Source organism: Nicotiana tabacum, chromosome 6, assembly GCF_000715075.1.
Source record: "Nicotiana tabacum cultivar K326 chromosome 6, ASM71507v2, whole genome shotgun sequence".
Taxonomy (NCBI): Eukaryota; Viridiplantae; Streptophyta; class Magnoliopsida; order Solanales; family Solanaceae; genus Nicotiana; species Nicotiana tabacum.
The window spans coordinates 111,524,810-111,538,026 of NC_134085.1; the positions used below are offsets into that span (position 1 = coordinate 111,524,810).

Consider the following 13,217-nt stretch of genomic DNA (forward strand, 5'->3'; position numbering starts at 1 on the left):
GCCGAAATGATCTCTCTGGAAGGTCGTATGCTATCCCCTTTTTAGGACCACTGACAACACCCAACTATATCCTCGTCGCTTCTTCATCTGAAAGGGGTGGTCGCTCGTCTTGCTCATTCGGTGGCAAGCTCTGAGTGTGCTCCTCCACTTTAATCTTGTACCGACCTTTTATTTAGAAGATAGAAAATTATTAACTATATAATATTGTAAATATTTATAGTAGTTATGAAACTTACATATGCAGTCTGTGCCCGGTCCTCGACCCATCTACTTGGATCTGTCGGTGCCTTCTTCTTCCGGATATGAGTCTCCATGAAGAACTCATCATAAGTCATCTTCCTCCCATATTTTTTCCCTACAAATATAATAAAACGTGTTAACTAAATTAACATATATAAATATAGTTCGATAAAAATAGATGTAAATATTTTATGGAATTACCAATAGCCTCCTCGTAGCCACTACAAGAAAAGCTACTTTTAGTGGCGACAATAAAAGTCGCACCTAAAATTAAGGATTTAGCGGCGAGTAATCTAATTGTTGCTAAAAGTTGCAGTTTTAGCAACGACAAGGTCCAAGTCGTTACAAAAAGTTCCACAATCAGTGGCAGATTTTAAGGAGTCGCTGCTAGTACATGCCACTCTAGGTGAAAATTTTCGATTCCCGCGAATAACAAAATTTTAGGCCACAAATTTTAGTCTCCCTCCACAAATTTTAGTCCCTCGGCTGAATACCTTTATTCTCAGTCTCTCTCATAGCTCTCTCCACAAATTAGGACAAGGTGAGGTCTCTTCATCGGCTGAAAATGCCCCTTTCCCCCAATACTTTTATGTGCTAATCCTTATTTTCTCAAATCCCTCTTCTAAATCGTTTGCTAAGGGTAAAGGTAAACTACTTTTCGAGAATGCATGCTTAATTTCGATATTTCAAGTTTTTCTTCTCTTTACCGTTTGCTAGGGTTAATGCATGTTTAGGAGTGTAGTGATTTTCCTCAATTCTTGTTTTAATGGTTTAATTTTTTGTTTTGATTTATGTTTTACTGTACATATAAGTTTTAGATTCATATATGTTGAGAAGAAAAGGAAAAAAAGGTAAAGAATTCATGCTTTTGCAAAGCAAAAGTAGAATTTCTCATTTTTTCAAGGAAAAGAGCTAATTTGCGCTCCAGTCAGTGAGGATATTAACTACTGAGGGTCTAATTTTTTGTTGTTTCTCTGTTCGATTGCTACTTCTTTCATTAGGTAAGCTTCAGTTAGTTTTATGTTGAGGTTTAAGTAATTACTGATTTTTATTATTGTTTCAGTATTAATTCTCATTAATATGTTCTATTGGTTTAATGTCTAAAGCAAGTTCAGGTGGTAAGAATTATCATAATCGCAATTTCATTCGATCTAGTGATTTCTTCTCAAATTTGCCATTTTGTTATGTATTGGTTAACAACTCAACCGACTAAATTTCTAAGGTTAATCTGAAAGTGCTTTCTGAAGGAAGAAATAGAGTTAGCAACTGCCTCTGAAATTAGTGAATGAATTCTACTCATGAACACCGTGCAAAATGCTGAATATAATGTTGAAGAGAATGCATCTTCTTGATAAATATTCATAATTTCTTCTCTTGCTGCTTTATTTGAAAGAAGTGAGTTGGTATTTTGAACCATAGTGTTACAAAGATTTTAGGATGTCAAAATGAACACTTATTTCTATTCCTCTACGACAGTAATATTACCTTCATTGAGACAACTTTCCTGTCTCGCAACCCAGCAGCATGAGGTGCATGAAATTTTCGTGGAACAATGAACGATAAAGCATGTGTGACATATTGGCTCAATATACTTCAGGTGTGCGATGCATCAGAACCATTTGTAATGTTCTTCAGCACAAAAGTCTTTTTTCTTGTTAACTGGCCTCTTTTCTTTGAAAGTAAACTTACAGAATCTTGGTGAGACAGCGCGACCTTATTGTGTAGCTCTTAATCCTCCTCACACACTTGAACATACAATGCTTATGTGGACCACGGGCCACCCTTTACCCTCAGTTGCTGCATCAACAGCTTCATTCGAGCTAGATCAAATCCAAGGAAAGAGTGGAATATGATTTTGTAGAGCATATCAAGGTATAAATCCTTTTCTATACAAATTACTGAGTTGCTTCAAAATGAATGTTCCTTGTAACATGCTATACTAATTGTACTGGTGTTACATTTTCACTAGTTCCTCCAACTCAAACTTAAAAGATAACCACTTTAGCTTTTACCGCTTATTGATGTTATATTTATTGAAATACTTTCAAGTTATGGCTTCAATGAGGATAGACTAAAGGTAGTACCATTTCTGCTGGCAAGCTTAATAGATTTTAACTTGAAGCATGAGACAAGTTCCTAAGCGAACAGAAAATAATAATACACATTAAGTTTTCAGCAAAAGGAGAAAGAAAATCCATGAGAACAAAACAGTGTGTCGATAATAATCTACTTTTTCTCATTCTCAAGCAGGCATGATTGCTGCACTGGGTCTGCTTAGGAGAACCAATAGTGTCCTGAACTATCCCAAACACAGTACCTACCTGGACAGAAATAGGAGCTCGTCTCCTCGTTACTAGATTTCTCAAGAGTTTCATCACCACAAGATGCATAAGGTAAGTTACAATAGTTTCAGCTTGTATTGTTCTAATCCCAAAATGGTTATGTCTCATATGTTATTTCTGTCCATCTACTGCCTCATCTTATAACATGTTATGATGCCAAAACTATTTTATTGAACGAATCTCGTTTACTTAAAATTTCTTGTTACTTTCTATTCTCAGATGTACTTAGTGCAGTCTTTCTTACTATATGAACCTGTTAATTTTTTAGATGGGCGGCTGTGAAATTGTGTTTGTGAGAGATATGGTGAAGTTTTTGTAGTAGAATAGTTTGGACTTCTCTGCTTGGTGAGGCATTTACTAGTTGTATACTTAATGATTTTCATCTTTCATATTTAATGCACTATGAGATTAACTAGATTGATAAGCTTTACTTCATGTAGGATTATAGTAACTTTTCTTTTAATTTTCTGAAGATGTTCTAGTAAAATGAACCTGCTATTTTTGTTGCTTTTTTGTGTATGTTGGTGTTAGTCCCTCCATCTGGTTATATATTATACCTTTTTTCCTCCATCTAGAGTGTCTTCTTTGTTCTTTGTCTTTTTGTTATAGAGTAATTCCAGTGGCACGAGAGGAAAAATTATGGTCTCCACAACGTATTTGCAGATTTTGATCTTTGATGATGTACTGATATTAGAATGGTTTAGATATACATTTGTTGTTTTGTATTTTCTTCTCTTTGCCTTATTTTTCTTTCTTTTCTCTTTTCTACTCATAAGAAGGATGTGCTCTCTTCCTAGTTAATGCTATCTGTAATTTTCAAGATCTTGAGGTGAAGTTGCAATTATTTCATGAAGATGAATTTTATTTTGTTTCTTAGTGTAGGTTGGTAATGAAGAACAAATTCATGTTACTATGCATATGGAGAAGATAACCCAACTTTGTTGCGAGATATTATTGGCTGCTTGACAAGTATGAACCATTTTAGTACGTAGTTCCTAGCACTACCTTGTTGAACCTTTCCTCCCTTATTTTTCTTCTGTTAAAATTTAGTGGCTCACTTTAGTAATTAGATAAAATATAGATGCATCCGCTGATTATGATTTTTTTGGTTTGCACCATTTATCAGGACTCTTAAACATATAACACCTCCATTATCGTGAAACTCAAGAGGTTTGTTACATTTCTCAGTTTTTCTCTTTATGTTATTGAGCGTGTTCTTATTTTTCTAATTTGACTTTTTCTTAAAGATAACTGTTATGCATGAGTGCACATATATATTTTTGTAATAATTTGTTAGAAAGTGTGGCTTTCGAACAGTAGTTGGCTAATTCTACATATTTGAAGTGTCTTGTTTAGTTGGACCCCTACATGCCACAACAGTCATACTTGATAAATTTGGTTTTGCCAGATAGTTTGACAAACTTATTAAGCTTACATCTTTGAGTCTCTTATTGAATCTCAAAGGAAAATTGTTCCTAATGCTTGTAAAATCTAAATTTAACCTTGAAATGAAGAGTAAGGAAGAAATAGAAGGTATGGATCTACTCCTAACCAATCTTCAGATACCCGGGTGTTATAATTTGTTTTATCTATTCATTCATATTATCAAAAATATTTTTTATTATCTAGGTTGTTTCAGGAGTATGTGGTACTAGGAGGCCTGTTGTCCTTGAACATATAGCTATGCACTGCAAAACGTAGTTACTCTATTAAAACTAACATAAAAATGCTATAATAATTTAATGTAAACGATAAATGTTCTTCTGTTGTGTTTCTAATAAAGCTTATTTCATTGACATGTAATTATTTTTATTAACTTCATTGTTGACAATTTATTCATGAATGAGCTTTATTGTGGTCATTATGAAAGGAAATTGACACAAAAGACGTTTAGTTGTATGTAATAGATATATGTAATGACAAGCTATTCAATTTTATTTTTTCAGGTATGTAGAATTTAGATAAGCATATACCTGACTTGAACAACCTTTAGATTTTTATTTGGCATATATCTAACTTGAATGGAACTTTTTTTCCTTCACTAGAAACTTTTGATAAAGTAATTATGTACTGTACTTCCAAACATTATCATGGTGATTGCAGGTATGTTTTCAAGGCTCGGGATTCTGAGTTCACGGCTTGGACTTGTATGCTGTGTTTCAGGACTTCAAGAGAAAATGATGCTAGCAAAGGCGAAACTTGAAGACATCTTATTTTGCTTTTTGTTTTCAGTGTATGCACAATTACAACATGTTATGAATTTTTATTAAAAATTTCCTATGTTATTTTGTTTGATAAATGTCTTTATTTTTGTCTCTTCTAATGTTGATGAGTTGCCCTATTACCTTTGTGCAATATTGGTAGTAATATTGTTGGAGCTATTTTTTTTTAAAAAGACAAATACAATTGGTGGCGACTATGGTCGTCACTAAACCCAGGAAATTGTGGCGATTAAGAGTTGCCACTGAGAGTGTTACAATTTTTAGTGGCGACTAAGGACTTTATCTGTAGTGGCCTACAGTCTTTTGGCGAACTTTTCCTTATTTTTTGGGGCGAGTAAAATTGCCACATGTGCATTTTTTGTGGCGACCTCAAGAAGTCGTCACAAATAACATTTAGTTACGGGTTTACTTGCAGCAACCCTGTAGTCGCCACAAAATGTTTATAGTGGCGATTTTAGGCGCTGCAAAAAGTCTGATTTCTTGTAGTCGGATATTGACTTATGTGAATAAGGGCTCGGATGTGAATTCTGAGGGTTCGGATAGCTTCGGGACATGATTTGAGACTTAGGAGCGTGATTGGAATGAGATTTGGAGGTCCGGAGTAGATTTAGGCTTGAATTGGCGAAAATGGAATTTTGGCATTTTCCGGTTGATATGTGAGATTTTGATATAGGGGCCGGAATGGAATTCCGAGAGTTTTAGTAGGTCCATTGTGTCATTTGGGATGTGCGTGCAAAATTTCAGGTCATTCGGACGCGGTTTGATAGACTTTTTGATCAAAAGCGGAATTTGGAAGATTTTGGAACCTTAGACTTGAATCCGATGTGATTTGGTTGATTCGATGTTGTTTGAGGTATTTTGAAGATATGTATAAGTTGGGATATGATTATATGACTAGTCGTGCATTTGGTTGAGCTCTCGGGGGCCTCGGGGTGATTTTAGATGGTTGACGGGTGATTTTGGAGTTAAGTTTGGCAGCTGAAGTCTTATGGTTGCTGTCATAGCTGCATCTGCGGTTGGGAGGCCGCAGGTGCGACTCCCGCAGATGCTAAAGCAAGCCACAAAAGTGGTCGAGAGGTAAGTTAGGCGGAGCCGCAGAAGCGGACTTATGGACGCATCTGCGATTGCGCAGGTGCGAGAGAATGACCGCAGGTGCGGTCCTGAGGTTTTTAGTCATTTTCGCAAGTGCGGTGGGTAGGACCGCAGAAGCGGAAAATTGGCCCACAGGTGCGAAATACCTGGGTTAGAAAGTATATAAGGTTTCATTCGCGAATATTTGCTAAGTTCTCCATTTTTGAAGACGGGAAGTGAGCTAGGGCGATGAATTTCAAAGGGAAATCAAAGAATATCAGTTGGATAAGTTACCTAAGCTTCATTACTTGAGTTTATGACCATTTTTCCATTGTTTAGTCATGCTATTAGTGGAAATTAAGGAAGAAAATTGAGGGATTAGGGCTTGATAGTGGAGAACTTTGAGTGGGGATTTGAGGGGCCATTTGAGGTCCTATTGCGATGCTTTTGGTATGAATAGACTCGTGGTAGGATAAGGATTCTATTGATGTCATTTTTATGGAATTTCAAGACGTGGGCCCGAGGGTCGGGTTTGGCCAATTTCAGGATTTTTGGTATAATTTGGTTATTTTCACTTGGGCTTCGTTCCCTTAGCATAATCTAATGTTATGATTCTGATTTTGGGTAGATTCGGCGCGAGTTAAGGCCGAGGCGAGAGGCAAAGGTGTCGCGGAGTAGTATTTCATCCGGTTTGAGGTAAGTAACCATTGTAAATTTGGAACTGAGAGTATAAAACCCCGGTATTTTGTATTGTTTTGATAAATGAGGTGACACACATGCTAGGTGACGAGCGTGTGGGCGTGCACCGGTAGGAATTGTGACTTGGTCCGTCCCGTAGCGACTATTAAGCCGCATATTTAATTTGAAATCTTATGATATCACGTATTTTAGAGATTGATACTATATTATGGGCTATATGTCATGTTTGGGGCCTTGTGCCAACCTGTTTAGATCCTTAGGGGAATTTTTACTATTTTCCTCACTCTATTTGTTTGAAAGCATGTCCTCAGTCATGTTGTACCTGTTATTGTTTAAACCTGGTTTTTATCACTCTACTTCTTTAAATGTGAAAACTGTTTGAGCTGAGTTTCCCTGATTTCCTCTGTTATGCCCGAGGGGCTGTGAGGTTAATGACTGAGAGAGGTTGAGGACCTAATGGTGAGGATTGTATATATATTGGATCGGGTTGTGCGCTACAGCGATATGATGCTTGGGCTGTAGGAGCCCCTCCAGAGTCTGTACACCCCTAGTGAGTGTAGTCGACTATAAAATATGGATCGGGCTGCACGCCGTAGCGGTTATTATGGTTATTACTATTATGAGATATTATTGAGCTTGAGTCTGAGTGCTGAGTGTGAGTACTGTGTGACGAGAGTTGAGTCACGAGTGACCGAGAGGCTATATCTATGAGTGATACCTTGCCTGAGGGGCCCATTTATGATATTTTTGCTAATTCAGTCTTCTTTTATAATGAGCCTCTGTTGAAAACTGCTAAGTAAATGATATCAAAGTATTTCAATTGAAAATGAAGTTTTTACGAAGTAACTGGCTTTTAAACTGTTGAGTTGGTTGATACTCTGTTGCATACTCATATATATGATTTTTAACTACTCGTCACTGCACTCAGACCTTATTTACTTTAGTTACTTACTGAGTTGGCGTACTCACGTTACTCCCTGCACCTTGTGTGCAGATCCAGGTGCCCGAGCGGCAGAGTGAGGGTCCCCAGCATTATCGGAGCTTATCGGAGACTGTAGTTGCACGGTGTCCGCAGCCCTGCTTTCCTCTTTCCTATCCTTGTTTTCTATATTTTAGGGCTTATTATGTATTAATCAGTCGAACTGGTTCTAATTAGAGGCTCTAGACTCGTGACACCAGATTTGTTGGACTGTGTTGGTTTGTTGTTGTACTGTTTTCTGCACATTTTAGTATTTTATATATTTCTTATGAATGTTCGAGACTTAATCAGTTTTAGAAAATAGTTTTACAAAAAATATTTATTGTGGTTACTTGTTGGGTTAGCTTGCCTAGTATTATGATAGGCCCCATCACGACCGAGGTATTTGGGGTTGTGACAATTTGGTATCGAAGCCTAGGTTACATAGGTCCCGCAAGTCATAAGCCGGTTTAGTAGAGTCTCGCGTATCGGTACGGAGACGTCTGTATTTATCCTTAGGAGGCTGCAGAACCTTTAGGAAAAAATTCATATTCATGAAATTCTTGTCGTGCGAATCTGTTGATACGAATACTAAACTTTTGTTATTCTATTCTCTTATAGATGGTGAAGACACATGCTACTGGTCAGGATAAGTGACCACCAATACCACCAGTTGGGGACACTAGAGGCCGAGGACGCGGTCGAGGCCATAGTAGGGGCAGGGGTGTAGCCAGCACAGCAGTTAGGGTAGCACCTACAGATTCACCAGCCGCCCCAATTTAGGATCAGGTCCCAGTTGCGGATGCTCCAGCAGCACCAGCTCAGGCACCAACTGTGCCTATTGTGATTCCAGGCCTTCAGGAGGCTTTAGCTCAGATTCTATCAGTATGCACTGGGTTGGCTCAGGCAGTCTCTATTACTACGGCTGCATCTACTTCTCCAGCCGGGGGAGGTACTTAAACTCCCGTTGCTTGCACACCTGAGTAGGTTGTGCAGGGACTTCAGACACCGGGGGCACCTCCAGCCCAGCCGGTTACACCAGCTCAGGAGTATGTGGTACCAGTTATGTCGTACGACGAGCAGCGTCGATTGGAGAGGTTTGGTAAACTTCAGCCTCCGACTTTCAGTGGTACTGAAGGCGAGGATGCCCAAGGTTTCTTGGACAAGTGTCAGAGGATTCTTCGTACATCGGGTATTTTGGAGACCAGTGGTGTAGATCTTTACTTGGTGGGAGGCTTATGAGAGGCGTAGGCCTGTCGGTGCAGCGCCCCTTACCTGGCATCAATTCTCTGTTCTCTTTCGGGAGAAGTATGTGCCACAGTCTCGCAAAGAGGAGATGCGCAAGTAGTTCGAGCAGTTGCATCAGGGAGATATGGTTGTGACACAGTATGAGATGCGGTTTTCTGAGTTAGCTCATTATGCGGTCTGGTTGGTTCCCACATATCGAGAGAGAATCAGAAGGTTCGTTGATGGCCTCACATATCAGTTTTGGATTCTCATGACTAGAGAGAGGGTGTTAGGTGCTACTTTTGAGGAGGTTGTTGACATCGCCCGCGAGATTGAGTCAGTTCATCGCCAGGAGAGAAAGGAGAGGGAGGCCAAGAGGCCTCAGGGATCTGGTAGCTTTGGTAGTGCTCCTACAAGAGGTCAGTTTTAGCACGACAGAGGTAGTCTATTCAGGATGGCTCAGTCAGCTCGCTTAGGTTATCGTGGGGCATCATCAGGTCATGGTTCTCACAGTTCTCATCAGGGCTATTCATCACTCAATGCCCTTCAGCCCAGAGTTTGTCTCGTGCTCTTTTATATCAGGGTTTTTCCATGCTAGGTCCTTCTACTGGTCATTCCAGTGCCAGGGGTTCCTTTCAGTCCCTATCTCCAGCACCGGGAAGTTGTTATGTGTGTGGAGAGTTTGGGCATATGAGGAGGCAATGTCCTTGTCTTTTTGAGGGTCCGTCTCAGCAGAGGGGTCAGCCCTCGACTTCAGCTCCAGTTACTTCACCACCCGCTCAGGCAGCTAAGGGTGGGGGTCAGTCAGCTAGGGGTCACCCCAGAGGGGGAGGTCAATCAGGTGGTGGTTAGGCTCATTTCTATGCACTTCCAAGTAGACCAGATATTGTTGCTTCATATGTTATGATTACAGGTATTGTCTCACTCTGCCGCAGAGATGCCTCTGTGTTATTTGATCCCGGTTCCACTTTTTCATATGTGTCATCATATCTTGTTCATTATTTGGATACGCCCCGTGAATCTCTTGCTTCATCCGTTCATGTATCTACTCTGGTGGGCGATACTATTATTGTGGACCGTGTGTACTGGTCGTGTGTGGTAACTATTGGGGGTCTAGAGACCCGAGTGGATATATTGTTGCTTTGTATGGTATACTTTGATGTGATATTGGGAATGGATTGGCTATCTCAGTGTCGTGCTATATTGGACTGTCACGCTAAGACAGTGACGTTGGCTATGCCAGGTGTGCTACAGATTGAGTGGCGAGGTTCTACTGATTTTGTCTCCAGTAAGGTGATTTCATTTCTGAAGGCCCAGAAGATGGTTGGGAAGGGTTGTCTTTCATACTTAGCCTTTGTGAGGGATGTCGGTGTAGAGACTCCTAGTATTGATTTTGTTCCTATTGTGAGGGATTTTCCCGATGTGTTTCCTGCAGACCTATCGGGCACGCCACCGAACAAGGATATTGATTTTGGTATTGATCTGGTGCCGGGCACTCAGCCCATTTCTATCCTACCATATCGTATGGAACTAGCGGAGTTGAAGGAGTTGAAAGAGCAGCTTTAGGAACTCCTCGATAAGGGGTTTATTTGGCCTAGTGTGTCGCCTTGGGGTGAGCATGTGTTTGTGAAGAAGAAGGATGTCACAATGAGGATGTGCATTGAATACAGGCAGTTGAACAAAGTAACAATCAAGAACAAGTATCCTTTGCCTCGTATCGATGACTTGTTTGACCATATTCAGGGAGCGAGAGTGTTTTCCAAGATTGATTTCCGTTCAGCTTATCACCAGTTGAAGATCAGGGACTCGGATATTCCTAAGACAGCTTTCAAGACCTGATATAGTCATTATGAGTTCCTGGTGATGTCTTTTAGGCTGACCAATTCCCCGACAACATTCATGCATTTGATGAACAGTGTGTTTCGGCCTTATCTCGACTCGTTTTTCATAGTTTTCATTGATAATATTCTGGTGTATTCGCATAGTCAGGAGGAGCACGTGGAATATTTGAGAGTTGTGTTGTAGAGATTGAGGGAGGAGAAGCTGTATGCAAAGTTCTCCAAGTGCGAGTTTTGGCTCAGTTCAGTGGCTTTCTTGGGGCACGTAGTGTCTAGTGAGGGTATTCAGGTTGATCCAAAGAAGATAGAGGCAGTTCAAAGTTGTCCCAGACCATCCTCAACTACAGAGATTCGTAGCTTTCTTGGTTTCGCGGGTTACTACCGCCGGTTTGTTCAGAGATTTTCATCTATCTCATCATCCTTGACCAAGTTAACTCAAAAGGGTGCTCCATTCAGGTGGTCGAATGAGTGTGAGGAGATCTTTGAGAAGCTCAAGACAACCTTGACTACAGCTCCAGTGTTAGTTTTACCATCAGCTTTAGGTTCATATAGCGTGTATTGTGATGCTTCGAGTGTTGGTATTGTTGTGTGTTGATGCAGGAGGGTAGAGTTATTGCTTATGTTTCTCATCAGTTGAAGGCCCATGAGAAGAACTACCCTGTTCATGGTCTGGAGTTGGCTGCCATTGTTCACGCATTGAAGATTTGGAGGCATTATTTGTATGGTATGTCTTGTGAGGTGTTTATTGATCATCGTAGCCTCCGACACTTGTTCAAATAGAAGGATCTCAATTTGAGGCAGTGGAGATGGTCGGAGCTGCTAAAGGACTATGATATCACTATTTTGTACCATCTAGGAAAGGCTAATGTGGTGGTCGATGCCTTGAGTAGGAAGGCGGTGAGTATGAGGAGTTTGGCATACATTCCAGTTGGGGAGAGACCTTTTGCAGTTGATGTTCAGGCCTTGGCCAATCGGTTTGTGAGGTTGGATATTTTGGAGCCTAGTCGGGTATTGGCTTGTGTGATTTCTCGGTCTTCTTTATTTGATCGCATCAGAAAGCGCCAACATGATGATTCTCATTTGCGTGTCCTAAAGGACAAATTTCAGCACGATGATGCCAGAGATGTAACTATTGGTTATGACAGAGTATTGAGGATGCATGGCCGGATATGTGTGCCCAATATGAATGGGCTTCGGGAGTTGATTCTAGAGGAGGCCCATAGCTTGAGGTATTCCATTCATCCGGATGCCGCGAAGATGTATCAGGATATGAGACAACATTATTATTGGAGAAGAATGAAGAAAGACATTGTGGAATTTGTAGCTCGGTGTCTCAATTGTCAGTAGGTGAAATATGAACATCAGAGACCGGGTGGCTAGCTTCAGCGGATGGATATTCCAGAGTGGAAGTGGGAGCGGATCACCATGGACTTTGTAGTTGGGATTCCACGGACTTTGAAGAAGTTCGATGCTATTTGGGTGACTGTGGATTGGCTGACCAAGTCCGCACACTTCATTCCTGTGTGTACTACCTATTCTTCAGAGTGGTTGGCAAAGATCTATATTCGAGAGAATGTTCGTTTGCATGGTGTCCCAGTTTCCATCATTTCAGATAGGGTCACTCAGTTTACTTCATAGTTTTGGAGGTCTGTGCAGCGAGAGTTGGGTACTCAAGTTGAGTTGAGCACAAATTTTCATCCTCAAACGGACGGGCAGTCCGAATGCACTATTCAGATATTGGAGGACATGTTGCGTGCTTGTGTCATTGATTTTGGAGGGTCATGGGATCAGTTTATACCACTCACAGAGTTTCCTTATAACAACAGTTGCCAGTCGAGTATTCAGATGGCTCCATATGAGGCTTTGTATGGGAGGTGGTATAGATCTCCAGTTGGTTGGTTTGAGCCGGGTGAGGCTAGGCTATTGGGAACAGACTTGGTGCAGGATGCTTTAGACAAGGTGAAGGTACTTTAGGACAGGCTTCGTACAACGCAGTCGAGACAAAAGAGTTATGCTGATAGGAAGGTTCGACATGTGTCCTACATGGTTGGTGAGAAGGTTCTGTTGAAGGTTTCACCTATGAAGGGTGTTATGAGATTTGGGAAGAAAGGTAAATTGAATCCTCAGTTGGGCATTTTGAGGTGCTTCAGAGGATTGGGGGAGTGACTTATGAGCATGCTTTGCCACCCAGTTTGTCAAGTGTGCATTTGGTATTTCATGTTTCTATGCTCCGGAAGTATATTGGCGATCCGTCTCATATTTTGGATTTCATCACGGTTCAGTTATGTGATGATTTGACTTATGATGTGGAGCCAATGGCTATTTTGGAGTGTCAGGTTAGAAAGTTGAGATCAAAGGATATAGATTAAGTGAAAGTGCAGTGGAGAGGTCGGCCCGTAGAGGAGGCTACCTGGGAGACCAAGCGGGAGATGCGGAGCAGATATTCTCACCTATTTGAGGTTTCAGGTATGTTTCTTGACTTGTTCAAGGATGAACATTTGTTTAAGAGGGGGAGGATGTAACGACCCGACCAGTCGTTTCATGAGTTACCACTCTGTTTCCCCCATTTCTGCTTCTTATTGTTTTGTTCAGCTGTATTACATGTTATCGGATTGATTGG

General features: G+C 40.6%; 1 long non-coding RNA gene across 8 annotated transcripts; it reads left to right on the plus strand.

Moving 5' to 3' along the window:
• The first annotated feature begins 561 nt into the window (after positions 1-561).
• On the plus strand, positions 562-4,923 carry LOC107821743 (uncharacterized). Of its 8 annotated transcripts, none has more exons than XR_012710631.1 (7): positions 564-886; positions 1,717-1,837; positions 1,932-2,112; positions 2,491-2,633; positions 3,460-3,551; positions 3,709-3,752; positions 4,686-4,923. It is a non-coding gene; the product is annotated as an uncharacterized LOC107821743 (long non-coding RNA). The 8 variants fall into 8 exon arrangements; XR_012710629.1 differs by having other exon boundaries at positions 565-781; positions 1,921-2,112; XR_012710630.1 differs by having other exon boundaries at positions 565-781.
• Positions 4,924-13,217: the final 8,294 nt, after the last annotated feature.